This window comes from Condylura cristata, unplaced genomic scaffold, assembly GCF_000260355.1.
Source record: "Condylura cristata isolate star-nosed mole 26May11 unplaced genomic scaffold, ConCri1.0 scaffold00023, whole genome shotgun sequence".
In the NCBI taxonomy this organism is placed as follows: domain Eukaryota; kingdom Metazoa; phylum Chordata; class Mammalia; order Eulipotyphla; family Talpidae; genus Condylura; species Condylura cristata.
In genome coordinates this window covers 13,766,388-13,785,492 of record NW_004567124.1, presented here as the reverse complement: position 1 = coordinate 13,785,492, position 19,105 = coordinate 13,766,388, and the positions used below count along the sequence as shown (strand labels likewise).

General features: G+C 35.7%; 1 protein-coding gene and 1 pseudogene across 4 annotated transcripts in view; one reads left to right on the top strand and one right to left on the bottom strand.

Moving 5' to 3' along the window:
- TCF12 (transcription factor 12) overlaps positions 1–19,105 on the top strand; it is a 315,088-nt gene that overhangs the window by 52,060 nt on the left and 243,923 nt on the right. The window lies entirely within an intron of this gene.
- Positions 1–19,105, bottom strand: part of LOC105853976 — a 71,714-nt pseudogene that overhangs the window by 33,338 nt on the left and 19,271 nt on the right.

Sequence of the window (19,105 nt, the reverse complement as noted above, 5' to 3'; positions counted from 1 at the left end):
GCTTAAGCCACTTCCACATGAGTTCTATCCCCGCCTGCCCAGGAGGAGATCCACATAGCGTGGCATGTGGAAAAGAAGAAAAAAGTACACTTCTGAGGGGAGCAGTAGGCGGTCCAGGAGAGGTCTGCCATGCCATGTGGTCACCTCCGAGGCAGGCGGGAATGAAACTCATGCGGAAGTGGCTTTAGCTTCTTAGTGCTGTGCTTTAAACTTCTGTGCCACCAGGGAGGGCCTGAAAAATTGCTCTTAATAGAAACATAGCATTAGATTTCTGCAAACCCCAGGTGTCAATATGCTTATTAGCTGATTAATACATAACCTTGTTTTGTGTATATTTCTTCTCTTTTTTTTTTAAGATTTGTTTATTTATGCATACAGAACTGCGGGTACAGGCCAAAGTCACAGGTGCAATGAGAGGATTCACCAGAGAGAGTTGGGAACAGAACAGGCAGATCAACGAAGTACACTGCTGAGGGGAGCAGTGGGCGAGTCAGGAGCAGTCTGCCATACCATATGGGTCATTTCCGGAGCAGGGGTCAAACTGGTGCTGAAGTGGCTTTTGCGTCTTAGTGCTGCGCTTTAACCCACTGCGCCACCAGGGAGGGCCCTATTTTGTGTCTATTTGTTTTTAAATGTTGATTAACATTTAGCTCATAGTCAACATTACTGTAATTCATACCTTAAACCAAGCAGATTTAAGATATATATAGATATCTACATATAGATATCTATAGATATATCTATAGATATATATATATAATTTTCTCCATGAAGCATACTTGAACTTTCTTGTGCTTAGGTACACTGAACAGTATCTAAAATTGCTTAGGAATCATTGTTCAACAGTGGAATCGCCAATTAAAAAACACAGAAAACCAGTAAAGATGACACTAAATAGTCTGTAGGGTGGAGACGTTAATAATTAATGAGAACTGAAACAACATGTACCCAGCTGGGTACATGTATGTTGAGTGTTTGCAATTTCCTGTGCTTTGCACATGTCCATGAATGACAGTAAAACCCAGCTAATATACAAATAGGCAAATATGCAAATACAGAATTTATGAATAATGACTATTAACAATCTGATGGCTCTTAGTTACCTGTGCAGACTTGGGAAACAAACTAATGCTTATTTCTTTTCTGCTCTTTTCTCTACTCCCTAATTAGTTGGTCTCACAAGCAGACAATCAAATGAGAACTTTACCTGAGGTTCCATTTGGTTAGTCTCGTTGGCTTAATTTGCTCATGTGGCACACATTAGTCTCCCTTCACTTTGAGGGATATATAGGCTATGACTTATCTTAGGGAAAATAGTGTTTCTTGTTAGTGATAAAATTCCTGTAAGGCTTATCTCTTCAAGTTTTAATAAATTATTGAATATGAGCAATTTATATAGTTTTTGCCCTCCCAGAGTATTGATAGTTAAAAATCCAAAATATAAAGAATTTAATAGTTGTTAATTTTTTCCCCCAGCTCTTGTATTTGTGAGCTCATTTATTTATTTTTTAAATTTTCATTTAGAATTTACTCAGTTCTGGTTTTTCAGGGAAACTTAGAAATTTCTTCTGATCTTTACATTAATTATATATGTTATTTTAGAGGAACACTTTATTTTTCACTGAAAAGGTTTTATGCTTTATACTTTGTATCTAGGAGATAGATCCTACTAAATAATATAAATATCTGTGCTGTTATTTTAGGAAATCCTTCTTTCTGAGATTTATAGTAGATATATCATTCTTAGAGAAAAACATTATTTCATCTAAACTGGGTGTTTATCAACCGAAAATAGATACAGGAATAACAGTAAAACCAAGATTGAAATATTTGGGAACAGTTGATTAAAGAAAGTTAAATAAGCTTCCTTAGTACAGACATTTTTGTACTCATGTATTTATCTTTTAGAGGAACTCTAGTATTGCATATACTACATAAAAACACTGTGTATGTTTCCCAAATTTATATAAACATGTAATTCTGTTTGACAAGTATCTTAAGGGGTCTGTGGTTTATTAAATGAACTTGGAGAAATAAACTTGACGTTTCCTAACCACTCCTAGATTCATTTTTGCTCTTGGGGCAAAATAAAATGAACCTATTTCCTTTTCTATGTAATAGCTTTAAAGTATCTTAAAGATGCAAAATCACTTTATGTTTCTATTTTCCAGGTTCTTTGCTTTTAAATAAGTTCTTAGTATATACTCTTATTTCTAGACTTCTTATGAAACCTGTGATATTTTATTAAACATATTGATATCATCTTTATTAGGTTATGACAGAATACCTTCTTACTGTTGTTAATGTCCTGCATAATGCCATACATGTTTTTCGTCATTAGTCCATATTTACTAAATTTAAGTCATTTCATTACCATTGCATTTTGTTATTTTGCTGTTGGAAAGGTAGAACTATGAGATGGTGCTCTTAGAAAATGTGTCGTTTTTAAAGTAAAGAGATATGGCCCTTTAGTTTATTCTGATAGTCTGCTGGGCCCAACTTGACATCATCAATGCAGATACTGTAGAAAATATTTAATCAAATGCACCGTTTCTCCCATCTTCACATTTTCTTAATTTATTGTGTTGGTGAGAACTAATTTTCATTTCAGGTATCTGTAGAGTTTGAAGACTTTAAATTTTTAAATATTATGACTTCAGAGACTTCTAAGAGAAGGAATTGTATTTTTTAGAGTCAACTATGAAGATGGACTTAGGAAGTGTTTTCCTTTGTCTTTCCATGTAATTATTCACCTCCAACTTTGCTGCTTAAATGAGACTTAAGTGAAATGATGCTTCTAATGATAAGAACTAAGTCATTTCTAAAATGTTTGTATTCTGCCATTATATTTCAGAAAGTATTTCTCAAGCAGGGGTCTTAACAATAAGAATAATCTTTCTTAATTTACTTAGAGAAAATAGCTATATGGGGTTTTGTTATACTTAAAAATGAAATTTAGATGAAGCATATAACCATGATAAAATGACCTTTTATATGCCAAAATAGTATGTTCAGTTTGGGTTTTGAAGAAAAGAAGTGTATCCTGCCTAAAAACAGAGCCTGAGTTTAATGTTTACATTGAGTCTTTATCATGTTCATAACTTGCAGTATTTGATTTTTTAAGGGAAATTTTTTGTTCAATTAGAGTATTAGCAAAACACTAATGACCTTTTCATCATAATGTTTCTGCAGCTATTAGACCATGGATGGAAACCATTATTAGTGTTTTATCTCTTCACTGCTGTACAGTTATTTAAGTGTGGCTCGTAGGAATTGTTGTAGATTGGGTTTCATGGGACGCCTGAGGTATATACTATGTAGATTACTAGATTTCATTTAGTACCCTTGGGATGGGCATTTGTGAAAAGGAAGCAGAGGAAAAGGTTGAATTTTGATTTTGGCCCAGCGAATACCTTTGACCAAATCCAGTGTGAATTCAGTAGCTACAAGTCCCTTTTCAGTTGTCCAGAGTTGGGCTGATATTGCCAGTTCTTTTTAGTTAGCTGTTCTTGGATTTGTCTGTGTATGTGGGCTGCCTGGGTGGAATGTAATCTTGGGCAAAACTGCTCTGTACAGTTCAGACACTACCAGGAGCTGAGCCAGTAACTTTTTTATCAAGAAGGATTGGATGGTGGTATTCCTGTATGTTCCACAGGAATAATACGTTGGGTTTTGTGTAGTTTTGTTTTTGCTTATTTTTCTTTTTATTTCCTCATAAATTTTATTGATTTGCCACTCATTTACATAACTATAATTTTGGGAGAATATGTGTGTACATGCCATGTGTGCACATGCCTCACTCACCCTCCACCAAAGCTCTGGTGCTGCAACCCTACATTACCTTTTGTCCCCTATATTCACCTTCCTTTCCACCCTCTACCTTTGGTAGCCACTATATTTCTCACAGTCTTCTTGTTAGGCCAGTTTGTTTTCTTTGGTTACTTATTTTCTGCATATGAGTGAAACCATAAGCACTTTTAGACTTAGCTCACCTAGCAGAATTACTTCAATATCCATCTGTCCAGAAGAAACTGTTTCATCTTCTTAAATAGCTAGAGTGTATGGTACATGAACTTTGCTTTCATGAGTTGGCTATTGTGAATAATGCTCTTATGAATGTAGGGCTGCATAAATCTTTTCATATGGTATTTTCATGTTCTTGAGGTAAATATCTAGAAATGATATTGCTTGATCTTATGTTATTTCCACACCTTTCCATTTTCCAGATAGGCTGCATCAAATTACATTCCCACCACAGTGTTGCTTTTTTTCACTAACTTTGTTGTTTGTAGTCTTTTTGATATAGGCTGAGATACTTAGCTTGTGGTTTTGCATGAATATGGACAGTTAATCTTTGACAAAGAAACTTTTGTCTATACAATGGAGAAATGAAATCCTCTTTAACAAATGTTGCTGGGAAAATTGGACAACCATATGCAAAGAAAAAGAATGCAGATCATTACTTAACTCCATATCAAAAATTAATTCAAAATGGATCAATACTTGGCTTTAAGACCTGAAGACATAAATACATAAAGAAAATAGAAGATGTACTGGTGGATATTGTCACTACAGAGATGAATTCAGGAGTTAAACTCCAACAAAAAGGGAACAAAAGTTAAAATAAACAAATGAGGTTACGAAAAGCTTTTTGTACCTGAGAGGAACCATTACAGAAGCAAAAAAGGCAATGTATATACTGGGAGAAGATATTTGCATGTCACACCTCAGACAAAATATATGAAGAACTCAGAAGAACACAATAAAAAAAATAAAATTAAAGGGCAAAAGAATTTTTGACCTTTCTTCATTTACTCCTGGCCTATGTAGCCTTAGTGTTTTGGTGACTGAATGGGGTTATCTCCAAAAAGGCATTGTATCCTTTGGCTTCTTTTTTCTAAATAGTGACTGGGATGAAATTCCAGGTCATAATGAGTTGGTTTCTTTTACTCCCCCTAAGTAACCACAGCCTAGGTAATTTTGTTAATACCCTGTCTGGGTAGCTGCCGAAGCTGCTGGAAAATCAAACTTTAATTCAGTCAGCCACCTTGGTTATTTTGTTGTGTTCTAGGGTCCTTGATTGTAAGGGTAATGAGCATTTGTTCAGATACATTGATTACTAAAGCCTTTTAAAATAGTCTATATGACTCAAAGAGGGCATCCTTATTAATATAAAAGTTTTATTTTAAAAGCTGTCGTTTATTCTTTTGTACTTGATTCTTCCAGGTAAAGAATCAGGGTTTGAAGTGAAAATTGTTAGATAAAAATTGATGTTAAAGCTACTAAAATGGTATAAGCAAATTTCCCTTTGATTTACAGGCAGGAAATACTATAGACTTGAGAAGTAAGATGAATGTGTGGAGTGGGAGGGAGTTGGGGTGATTAGTGATCTTTGTCTTTCAGAACTACCCTCCTTAGCCTTCTTCAGAAAAACAAAACAAAACCAAAAACAAACACTACCTCACAAGTTGTTGCAAATGCCTTAAATTTAACTGAATGGTGGAGCTGTTGCCCACCTTCAGTTGACTCTGATATCATTTAGTTCACATTCCTCTTAATCTTACTGAAAAGGCCATTGAAAACAGCAGAAGTGACTTCACTTCCTGTGCCTCCCTCACTAAACACCTGTCAACACCTCCAGATGTCTACCATTCCATTCCAGTATCCATTGCTCAGCCATTCCATGAAGTAACTAAGTGCTACCTGACTGATATTCGGACTGTCAGGACTGACATTTCCTCAGCAGTCTCTTGAAAAAATAAGGACAAAGCTCAGTTATTCAAACTAAAGTGGAAACTCTAAGTGTGCCTGTTAAAAAGCCACACTGGATGCAAGGTCAGACTATACCCCTAACTGACTTACTGTGGCACTATTCTTTACAGAGCTATCTCAATGTGCTGACATTCTAATTCTTGAATGGAAACCACATGTTAACTTGTTTTCTCATCAAAAAAAGTGACTTTCACTAAAAAGGTATTATAAAAGGTTTAAAGGTATTTAATAAAGCATCATGCAGTTTTTAACTAGTTATATAGAGATTTTCCCAAAATTAGGCTAATCCTGATTATTTGTGGGGTCAGTCAGTCAGGATGGATGTTGTGAAATCGGTCCTTTATTTTAGTGGTAGTGCTAAGTGGTATCACCACATCTCTAGAAGGTATTCAGGTCAACTTCAAGTCAGGGTTGTTGCGGATGACAAAATTGGCTTACATTTCTTTGTGGGCCAGCAGATTACAATATGGATTCTGTGTAATTGTTATTACATATTCCTGAACCTAGATTAATGCTTTGATCTAAGTGGACAGGTCAGTTCAGATCCACAAGAAAGCCACTTGGATATTCTAGGCAGACCCAGAAGGTTTATGGGATTTGTCAGATTAATCAGGTTGGTAGATAGAGTGGAATGCTTTGGGGGAAAACTGCCAGGAGCCTAAGACAATTAGAAACACTAAATATATAGTGTCTGTAGGTAATTTTCCACTGGCCTGTTAAATTTCCGCATGTTTTGCAAGCAGAGGCACTGTATGCCTTTGTTTTGTTGGACTGTCCTTTCAAGGATGCTTGTATAATAAACAGGCTTAGAAAAGAGACATAGTGTCTCTTTCTGGAGTAAAGAGCAGGCTTGTTTACTGTTCAGCAATAATAGAGATAATATCTCTCTCCAGAGCAAAGGTCAGTCTTGTTCATTGCGTACTATAAAAGATATGGGCTCCTTAAACTCAGACTTACTCTTTGATTTACCCACTGTGTGTACAATCATCCAAATTTAGACTCATCCATACCCTTACAGTGGGTATGTGCGGTTAAATGAAACTGATACAAATACATAGTTTTAGAGATTTATTTATTTATGAATACAAGGGCTGGGGTGTAGGCCAGAGGTGTATGTGTGGGAGTGGTGGTGAGAGGATTCACCAGAGTCAGAGTGGAGAGCAGAACAGGCAGATTGACTGAACTACACTGCTGAGGGGAGCAGTAGGTGAGACAGGAGAGGTTATTTGACCATGTGGGTCAGTGCCCTGGCTGGGGATTGCACTTGTGCAGCAGTGGCTGGAGATAGCTTGATAGTGCTGAGACCTAACCCCTGTGCCACCAGGGATATAAATACTTTATAAAGCTTATCCTGTTGGCTCTGGTTGGGTACCCCGTAGCTCTGTTTAAAAAAAAAAAAAAAAAAGAAGCAGCCATTTTGAATGTCGATAAAATATCAGATACTTACAATTTTCAGCCTGGAAATGGCATTTAAATGTATTATCTCTAATACAGGTTCACAAACTTCTTGGACTCACTGCCTGTTTTTGTAAATATATTTATAATACAACCACACCTATCTTTATTTGTTTTATCTTTTGTTCTTTTGCACAAGGCAGAGTTGGATTTTTGCAACAGAGATCATATAGCTCACAAAGTAATAAAAAATTTGCCAAGGTCTACTTTAGTACTGTAGCCCGTTATTTACTTTAAATATAATTGCAGTGTGTGTCAAGATAGATGTGCATAGATTTTTACTGCAGAGTTGCTATGGAAGTCATCATCCTTTGGATTGAAGTCTACCTAGTGAGTCCCTGCATTATATAATTTGAATTAAATATATATGAAACACCTTTTTTGCTCATCAAGAACAAGGCTTTCATAGAGAATACAATTGGAGAGAAGGCAAGGGACATTACGTTGGTTAGGCAAGGCTCTACACTTTACAGATTCCAGGGAGGAGTGGAAGGATCACATAATAAAAGGCTGAAATATTGCTATTAAAGTTTTATATTTTTATCTAAAGATCTTTGAAAGTCAGATAAAAAGTATTCATGAAAAACAGTCAAATAAAACAGGTTGGAACAACAATAGTAACAACAAAGGTATTGTTTGTGATGTTGATAAACCATGCCAATTACTGATTGTTTTTGGAAAAGGGATGCCCTCTCATTGCATTCTCAGGTGTGAAGATAGAACCTTTAAATGATATACCAATTGATGCTTAGGAGAGAATTAAATTGATTTTGTTTTAACAAGACTTTGGTAAGAAAAGTAAAACCAAACCGTTTTAGAGTTTGGTAGCCTGGTAAGAAGGGAAAGGAATTGATAATTTCACATGGGAACTTGAATTTTCGTAATCTATCAAAGGAGAAAAAAGACAACTTCTCAATTGTAGTGATCAGAATTGACAAAAATAGTTTTTTAGTGGGACATATTAAAGATATTCAGAAGTATTTTGCATACTGCCTTTTAGTTATAGGGGTGTGTTTTGACCATTTTGCTATTTGTTAATAAAAATATATAATTTAAATATAATTTAATACCTTTGTTTAGATTACGTTAGTGACAACATCTTACAAATTTATAAAAATAGAATCATGTCTAATTGTACATTTGGTTTCCTAATGTTAAAAAAAAAATAGGGTTATGATATAGTGATTGTCCCAGAAAATCTGGGATAGATGTGCCATATATATGTAGCCCACGGCTAACTGTGATCAGTAGATGAGTGATGGACCTATTGTTGGTTTTGAAATACAGGCAAATGGATTTTGTGTATCTTTTGAGATCGTCTTGCAAAGAGTTAAATATGTTGTGAACATTGTGATAGTATTTCTTCAAGTGCAGAGTTGGACAGTATCTTACATTTCATATTGATAGGAATGCTTTTATTTTTAAGGTTTTTTTTTTTTTTAGACAGAACTGGGGTACAGGCCAGAGGTGCAGGGGCAGTGAGAGGATTCACCAGAGACACAGCAGGGAGCAGATCAGACAGATCAATGAAGTACACTGCTGAAGGGAGCAGCGGGAGGTTCAGCAGAGGTCTGCTGTGCCATGTGGGTTACCTCTGGGGCAGGTGGTAATTGAACTCATGTTGAGGTGGCTTTAGCTTCTTAGTGCTGTGCTTTAACCCGCTGCGCCACCAGGGAGGGCCTTGATAGGAATGCTTTAAAAAAAAAAAAGTTTATTTTTATATCATTTTGTGCCTTTTTCCATCTCAGTTGTAATCTCTGTGGGCTTCCCATCACCAAATAGGAATGCTTTTTTAAAGGTATTTTTTCCTTTCTGGAAAGACAGAAACTAATGAGGAAGAATCTTATTTAACGTTTTGCCTAACTTACATATATTAAATTTTGCCTAATATATGCAAATATTTGTATATTAAATTTCAAAAATGTTCATGCAACCTAAGGCAGAAAAGCAACCATATCTACCAAACCATGGTAAAGAAATGAATGTCCTAGCCCCAACTACCCCAGCCAACAAGCTAAATAAGATCACTTGAGAAATAAATAAATGGATTAAGTGGTTTATTTTTCTGCATGGGCAGTTAGGTAAGCATGTTGTTTCAGGTGGCAGATAAGGAAGAATTCTGGGACTGTGTAGGTAGAACAATGCTAAGCCTTCTTCTAGTTCATGAGGGAAGACTTCATGGAAGAGGATGAGTAAGTGTGGATAAGCAGCTATCTATTGTATGAGCTTCAAAATCAAGAGGAACAAACTATCAGATATTTTTGAAATTAAGGGTAATGAGCTTTAACTGCACCTCAAGTTCCATGAAATGAATGAAAGAGGTAAAATCTATCATTGTATGTATTTATTTACTTTAGAGATTTATTTATGCATACAAGAGCTGGGATGTAGTCAAGAGGTACAGGCTGTGTGTGTGAGAGTGAGAGAGGATTCATCAGAGACAAAGTGAGGAGCAGAACAGGCAGACTGACTGAAATACACTACGGTGGGGACTAGTGGGCAAGCCAGGAGAAGTCTGCTGCACCACGACAGTCAGCTCCCTGGCTGGGGATTGAACTCATGCTGCAGTGGCTGCCAGTAGTTTCATAGTGCAGAGAACTCTTTCTCTTACAGGGATTCCCTCAACTTGTATTCATTTTAGATTTGATGTGTTACTAAATGTGTTTATTTCTTTTACCATGTATTTCTCTTTAGTAAGATTAAGAGAATTCTGAGGATGGGAATTATCTTTTTTGTTTCTTTTGTGTCCTACATAGAACAAATTTATATACTCATACTAACAAATTTTAGTTTTATTTTCAAGTATGGAACACTTGAGCATTTTGCTAGCTATTGGTCAAAATGTGAATGCTTTGGGACCGAGTTGGAGTAGAACCCTAAAGTGTTTCTAGCTTTGATGGGTTAAGTTGAGGTCAGAATGTTACACTGAAATTGGAAGACAGGTAAGATACTGAGAGCAGTAGGTTAGACTAGTGGTAATTGGACAGGAAACATTTGCATCAGTAGTGGCTTAATATACAGATGTGAATCAGGATTCTCACCAGTCGTGGGTAAATAGTTTGGGAATTCTGTTCAGAATGAGACCTGTACTTCAGAATCTGTAATAAGAAAAACATTCATATAGGATAGGAATGAAGATAGAATTCTTGTTATTGGCAAAGAAATAATTTCTTTGACATTACAGTTGTGACTGAAACATAGAAGATTAAGCTTTATATTTATTTTAGGGTTTTGACCTATTTTGAAAGAAGTGTGTTCTGAATAGCTTTAAATTTCTTTTTAATTTTGAAGCCTGGTGATCATGTTGCTTGGACAGATTCTCTCTTATTAGGCCATGGGAGTGGTAGAAGAAAATAATATCCTGACTTTATGGGATTTCTGAAATGAAAGGAGAGAACAGGTTACTATTTTTGGTTAACACAGTGCCAGGTGGATTTCGTACTTTTTGGATACTGGACCTTTTCCTCTCTGTTGATATATAGGACCATTAAGTGTTATATTTATACAATTAGGGAATTGTAAAAAAATATTTTTTTGTTGCCATACTGAGAAGTTAACTGGTGTTATGAGAAATGATTGATAGCTTTTCCAGTTTTTCCTTAAGAATGACATTAGGAAAAGATTGACCTGTGTTATAGAGAATCTGTTTAGCTATGGGATTTGCTTCCTGTCTCTGCTAGTTTTCTATAATTATTGAGCACCTGATATCTGCCAGATATGTCTTTAGGCACTCTGTCACACCTTTTATTTAATTGTCATGGGAATCTTAAAAGAAAGTGGTGTCCCCATTTTTAAAGATGACAATATTGAACTGTACTTTATAAACTAGATTAATTAATCCTTTCCAATCTCCTCCCTCTCTCCCCTCCCCTCCCCAAGAATATATACTAGTTGGTGACAGTGCCTTTTAGTCACTTCTCTCTTAATCAGTTATACTTGAATTTTCTTCCATATTTCTGCTGCAACCATGTGAATTATATCCTAATATGGTCAGTTGTATTTGTTCCCAAACTTTTTTTTTTTTTAATTTATTCATGCATACACAACTGGGGTACAGGGGAGGTGCAGGGTCGGTGAGAGGATTTACCAGAGAGAGAGTGGGAAGAAGAACAGGCAGATCTAAGAAATACACTGCTGAGGGGAGCAGCCATGTGGAATCACCTCCCAGGGGGATCGAAGTCATGCTGAAGTGTCTTTAGCTGTGCTTTAACCTGCTGTGCCACCAGGGAGGGCCCTGTTCCCAAACCTTTAATCCTATACTTGAAAGAAACAAACTCAACACTGGGAGCCTGCACTAGCAGTTTGGTGACTTACACAAGAAAGGAAATGTGGAATGCTACGAAGAATGAGAGGCCATATACATAAAAATGGTCTAGATCCCAAGTTTAAAACCAATTAAAAAAATAAGACTCAACAGAGTGACATACGAAGATGAAAGTGTCAAGATTAATGTTAGAATGATTGGAATTCACAGCTTTAGAACTATTGCTGCTCCCAAATTAGCTTACTGTTCTAAGACCTGACTGAAGAATAAAACCAATCTAACAATAAAACCAGCTAACATTGGGTTTTTATTAATAGTAGCTCCAGGTATTCAAGAAACATGCACACTAGGCATGGGACTCATTTTTTTCTTGGGATATTGGATATAAAGAAGGGGAGGAAGTTCTTCAAAATAGAAGTCTGAGTCTAGGTAAGGGTGATTCTTATATCAAAATGTTGGTAAAACATTTAAGGTAATGCCATGTTGATTTATTTTTGAACTTATGATCATGTATTATATAATATAGCCAAAGAGGAATAGAGCCTAATTCAAGTTTAGTTCTGTCTGATTTATAAGCTTATGTACTTTTTACTAAGTCATACTTATTGAGGTTGTTTCTGGGTCTCCTGTTTCTTTTTCATATCTTTCTATCTTTGCATTAGTTCCCTGAATTTTTCCTTTGGGACTTTGATTACAGATTATATCTTGTTTTATTTAGGATAAGAATATTTCTGAAGCTGAAAAGCTTATGTCAAACAACATAATGGAGTAGAATTGTAGCCTACAATAAATGAAAAGAAAATTACACTTAGGCGCTTTCAATATAACCTGAAATACATTTGGTTTCCAGATTCAGACAAATTATGTGGGTACCTCCTTGTACGGTGTTTTTATTTACAAAGGCAATATATATGCATTTTTTCCAGAAGTTATTACTATGAACAATCTGTGAGTTAGTGTGATAGAGCATAAAAAAATAAATGAAATCTTAAACTGCATGAATAGAAATTGTCAGACTAGTTGAAACTAATAGTAGCACTGTCATCTTATATGGGCTGATAAATTCATTTCATACTGTTAAGAGTGTCACTCATCAACTGTAGTGACAAGTGGTTATGTTTATGGTTTGAACAACTTAAAATAGTGAAGGGGATGGAAAGATTAAAATCAAATGGTAATAATAATCCCAGATTTTTGAATGTTGTTGTGTAAAAGAGAAAATAGACTTATCTGGTGTTTTTTTAGAACAGTGGTGGGAAAAATATTTTTGTAAATGGTCATGTAAATATTTTTGACTTTATGTTGCAGCCTTACAACTCTGCTATGTAATTCTGTAACATGAAAGTTATCTTAGACAATATGTGGTAAACAGATGGGCATGGATGTTTCCAGTAAATACTTATAAAAACAGACAGGTCTGTATCTTACTAGCTCCTGCTCTAAAAGTGCAGTTTTCCTCTCAGTTTCAGGGATAATTTCACAAGATTGTGGTCTCAGCTGTGGAAAAGACTATGTTGAGAGGTCTAGGCTGAATTATTATAGCCATCAACCATGCTAGGTAAGACTCTAGCACAAACATGGAAGAAAAGCCAGATCCGCTTACCTTACCAATTTTCTTTGCTTTTCTGACTGACAATTTACCTCATTTAGTTGTCAGACGGTTTACAATTTAATGGGAAGAGATTTAGGCCAGAAAATATCTGTATTAAACTTTGCCTGATTTTATCTTAATGAATTGAATTCATTATTTTATTTCAATATTTATTTTAGTGTATATATATAATTACTACATATATGTTAATATATTCTTCATTGAATACTTGAATATACACATTAAAGAGTATCATTTATTGATTTGTGCATATTAAGCCATCCTTGCATCAACAGAATAAATTTCACTTGGTAATGAATTAGTATCCTTTCAATGCATTGTTTAATTCAGTTTGCTAAGATTTTGTTGAGGATTTTTGCATTTATATTCATCATGGATATTTACCTATACCTTTTTTTTATTGCCCTTGTCTGCTTTAGGTATCAGAATAATGTTAGTCTCATATAATGTGTTTGGAAGCATTCCCCCTCCCTCAATATTTTGGAGAGTTTGAGGCATTAGATAGGCATTAGTTCATTTTTTTAAAGTCTGGTAGAACTCACTAGTGAAATCATCTGGTGTCTGGGCTTTTGTCTTTTTTTGGAGAGACTTCCTACTGGTATTTCTATTTTCTTGTTTGTAATTGGAATGTTCAGATTTTTAGCTTTCCCTGATTCTATCTTGGAAGGTTGCATGTTTAAAACATTTTAATTTCTTCTGGGCTGTCCAGTTTATTGTAATATGTAGTCTGTTATGATCTATATTTCTTAGATGTCTTAATTTTGCCTTTTCTATTTACTTATGCTTATAGAATTGGGGTACAGGCCAGAGGTGTGGTGGGTGAAAGGATTCACCAGAGACAGAGTTGGGAACAAAACAGGCAGATGTATTGAAATACACTGCTGAGGGGAGCAGCAGGTGGGTCAGAAGAGGTCTGCCATGCCATGTGAGTCACCTCCCTGGCCGAGATCAACCTTATGCCGCAGTGGCTTCTGAGAGCTTCATAGTGTGGTGCTTTAACCCGTTGTGCCACCAAGGAGAACCCTCTGTTTCTGATTTTATTCACATTGTCTCCCTAGGCAAGCTATAGGCTTGCCGGTTTTGCTTACCTAATTTTTCAAAGAACCAACTTTTGGTTTCATTGACTCTTCTGAAACAAACCCTACAAATCTGACTATAGATTTGAGTTTATAAGAAGGGAGCAGGGAGCAATGGAGGGAAGGGCCCTAGGGACTATGATTTGGATGTTTTGGTGGTCGGTGTGCTGTTGTGGTAACATATATATGGCCCATGCCTCCTAAATCATCAGTGTTGCAAATTATTGTTACCTCAATAAAAAATAATGTAATTAAGAAATGTATAATTCAAAAGTTTTAAGGTTTATTTGACACATATAGTACATGTCCATCAGTTTAGGCAGTTGCCTTATATTCCTTTTCAGTTTTCTTCAGTCCCTGTCCCTTGGAACCACTCATCTGATTTCTAGCATTACAAATGTTAGCCTATTCTACAAATCATTCATAACAGTGAAATTACACAGAATAAGATCTTTTACTTTACATCTTTGACTCAAAAGATGTTTTTGAGATCCAGTTGCTTACATACATCAGAAATTGGGGATTTTTGTTGTTCCTGAATAGTCGTTTTCCATATACTAGTGTTTTCCCATTTATTTGTTGATGAATGGTAGGATTATTTACAGTTTTTGACTGTTACAGATAAAGCCATTGTGAAGTTGGACAAATCTTATGCACGATTATTTCCATTCTAGAATAAATATCTGAGAATAGAGTTTCTGGGTGATATTATAAATGTATGGTTAAAGTCCTATAAAATTGAAACTTCTCTTCATATTGATTGTTTCATTTTACAGTCCCACAAGCAATGCCTGATTGTTCCAGTTATTTGATATCCTCTGTAACACCACTGTCTTTTTAACTTTTAGCCATATACATGGGTACTTGGTAGTCTTTCATGATCCTTTTAGTTTATGTTGCCCTGATGATTGATGCACTACCATTTTTCAGGAGCTTGTTATCCATTCACGTATCATTGCCATTTTTAAATTGACTTGTTAGTTTTTTATTGAGTTAAAAGGCTCATAATTTTGGGTAAGATCTTTGTTAAGAATATGCATTTTTAGTATTTTCTCTGTCTTTTCATTTTTTAACAGCCTTTTAAAGGGTAGTGGGGTTTAATTTTGATGGAATCATATCAAAATTTCACTTTAGTGATTTTTTTTTTTCTTTTAAAGATTTACTTTTATTATTTTATACACACAAAAACCGGGGTGTAGGCCAGAAGTGTGGTGGGAGTGAGAGTATTCACCAAGATAGAGTGGCAAGTAGCACTGGGTAGATCTACTGAGATCTACACTGCTGAGAGGAGCAGCGGGTAAAATAGAAAAGGTCTGCTGAGCCATGTGGATTGGCTTCCTGGCTGATACTGAACTTCTCTGATAGTGCTGAGACAACCCTGTGCCATCAGGGAGGCCCTGGTTAAAGCTTTTCTTATTCCATCTTAAAAAAAAAAAAAAGAAAAAGAAAACAACTTTTGTTTATTCCAAAATTGTGAAGATCTTTTCCCTGTGTTTTCTTCAGTATTTTTAAAATTTACATTTAGGTCTTTGAACCATTTCAAATTAAATTTTGTACACAGTAAGGGTTGAGCTTTCTTTTCCTTCATAAGATTCTTGTTGTTTTAGTACCATTTGTTTGTTTAGTACCATTTCTTCGTTGATGATTTTTTTTTTTTTAAGATTTATTTATTTGTGCATACAGAACTGGGAGTACAGGCCAGAGGCTCAGGGGCGGCAAAAGGTTTCACCAGAGACAGGGTGGGGAACAGAACAGGCAGATCAACGAAGTACACCGCTGAGGGGAGCAGCGGGCGGGTCAGGAGAGGTCTGCCGCGCCATGTGGTCACCTCCAGGGCAGGCGGGAATCGAACTCATGCGGAAGCGGCTTTAGATTCTCAATGCTGTGCTTTAACCCGCTGCGCCACCAGGGAGGGCCAGTTGATGATTTTTTAAAGAAGATTTATTTATTTATGCATAGAAGATTTTTGTTAGTGTCTTAATTGAAAATCATTTGACTTCATGTGTTTGATTTTATTTCTGGATGTCTAGTTAATTTATACCTACCTCAAAATGTCTCAGTTACTTTAGGTTTTTGATAAATCTTGAGATATTGTGAGTCCAACTTTGTATATCTTTTTAAAAATTAGTTGGTGTATTCCTTGTGTTTATATTTTCATATCTATTTATTTAATTCATACAAACTTTTGACTGGAATTATATTAATTCTGTTTGCTTATTTTTTTACTGTACAGTCTGTTTATGAGGAAAAAATATAACATTTGTATGCCTTGTTAATAGGGATGTTTTAAAATTTTGTTCTTACAACCAACATGTTAAAATTGACTTCTTTTGGTTTATAGTTCTGTGGATTTTAACACAGTAGATTTATGTGTGTCTTACCACAATCAAGATGCAAAATAGTTTTATCATACAAAAAACTAGCCACTTCCTCTTTTCCTCACCTTTTCATCCCTGAGAGATCTGTTACTCTAGCTTTATCTTTTTGAAAATTTCCTATAAATAATTGTGGCATTTCAAGTCCAACTTCTTTAAACATATTACATAACTCTGAGATACAACTATGTTGTTGAATCCATCAAAAATTTGTTCTGTTTTATTGCTGAGTACTATAACATGTGGATGTACCAGTTACATTAGTATGATAAAGAACAATTGTTTTGTTTATGGTTATTAAAGAATATGATTAGAAACGGGTATGAACATTTTTGTACCAATTTTTGTGTGAACATAAATTTTTCATTTCTGTAGTGTAGATATCTAGTAGTAAGACTTCCAGGTCATTTGATAATTATGTGCATTTTATTATTTTATTTACTTAGTTTAATATAATAGTTTATTTTTACATCATTTTGTGCCTTTTTCCATCTCAGTTATAATCCCTGTGGGCTTGCCATCACTGAATCTCACTGTGTGCCATCACCAAATCAACTGTGTGCCATCACCATAGTTCAGATGTGCACTTTATTTATTCATTTATTTATTTGGTTTTTTTAAAGATTTATTTATTTATTTGTGCATACAGAACTGGGGTATAGGCCAGAGGCTCAGGGGCGGTGAGAGGCTTCACCAGAGACATAATGGGGAACAGAACAGGCAGATCAAGAAGTACACTGCTGAGGGGAGCAGTGGGCGGGCCAGGAGAGGTCTGCTACACCATGTGGTCACCTCTGGGGCAGGCGGGAATCGAACTCATGCAGAAGCGGCATCAGCTTCTCAGTGCTGTGCTTTAACCCGCTGCGCCACCAGGGAGGGCCCTGTGCACTTTATTTTTAATAAATGTTTCTTATTTTGTAAGCAATTGCATTAAGTAGAGTTAATGTAGAAAGTATAGGAGGGAAGAAAAAAATAGTGAAAATATTGCTCATTGTTTCTACTGAAACTCAGCACTACAAAATTCTTGTTTTTCTTTCCTACTTCCCAGCCTTGTCTCATGCTTCATTTCTTCCTTTACCTCTTACCTAACAATAATCGTATTAAAAATGATTTAATATCTATTTTATTTCTCTTATGTATAAACTGCGTTTGCATTTAAGATTCATTAAATGACAGCTTTTTAATCAGCAAATGACATAGTAGCTAGTGTTTATATAACTAGAATATATATTTGTAGAAGTGAGTTAATGTGAGGGATCCTAGGCAGTGTGACTGACTAGCATTAGCTATTTTCAAATGACCAGCTTTCTTTACTCATCAAATCCTGTTAGTTGAGTGGCTCTGGATTCTAACCAGGTGCCTCATCTTAGGTATGATATAATTAATGCCAGACATTTTCTTTGCGTTTAACTGAGTAGAGACTTAAGACAGCTAAATATTTGCCCTTATTTATTATGCACGTGATTATTTCTAGAGAGTAGAGTTTTCAACTTATTATCAATCTGAAAGGAATTATTTGTGACTATAAAGCAAATATTGTGGAAATGAGGTCTTAGAAATCAGATGCTCCTAGGTCCATATTTTTCCTACTTTTTGCCCTTACTTTTAGTACTGTGGGCTACTATTTTCAGAGTGTTGACCTTGTCAGGTGACTGGTAATGCCTTGATGTGGCCTTGTGGAACTCAGATAAACACTTAAATCTTTGTATTTGGCTGGAGTGCTAGTCACTGTTGTTTCTGTCACTTTTACAGCCAGAAGCTTGGCTAAAAGGATTGTTTGGCTTGAGGTATGGGGGATTAAACCAGTATCTGAGTCTTTCTGACTTGGCTTCTCACCAGAGTTGGATGTCAGAGAATATCATTAGTCAGAATTTGAAATCAGGAAATGTAGGGTTCTTTTACTTATTAAAAAATCGGATAATAGCTACTGGTTCTGGGGAATATGAATAAGCACATACCATGCTTTCTTTACTGTTGAATGTAACTGTAAAATCTGGACAGAAGACACAGTAAATACCAGATTAAAGAAGAACATCAGGTTTTGAAATACTACCAAATCTCTATAATTCCCTGGCCTAAATGCAGTTCAGTCAGAAAACTGAATTGATCTCTGTGATTTAGACAGAAAAAGATCGAGAAACCTTCTAGTTCTGCCTGAGAAAACTATGAAAAAATTAGAGTTAGCATCTTCCACTGATGTTTTTCTTTATTTTTACAACCCATTTCCAGTGTATCATGAGGTGAAAATCAATTGGTAAATGGATATCTGCAGGAACTAAACTCTAAGAGAGCAAAGAGGAAAAAACTTAAAGAGAAATGATGAAATTAGTCCAGTCCTCTCTCACTCTTGACCTGTAGAACTGGGGTATAGGCCAGAGGCACAAGGGCAGTGAGAGAATTCACCAGAGACAGAGTGGGGAGCAGAACAGGCAGATAAACAAAGTACACTGCTTAGGGGAGGAGTGGGCGAGCCCGGAGAGATATGCTGTGCCATGTGGGTCACCTCCAGGGCTTGGGATTGAACTCTCACTGAAGTGGCTGTGGCTAGCTT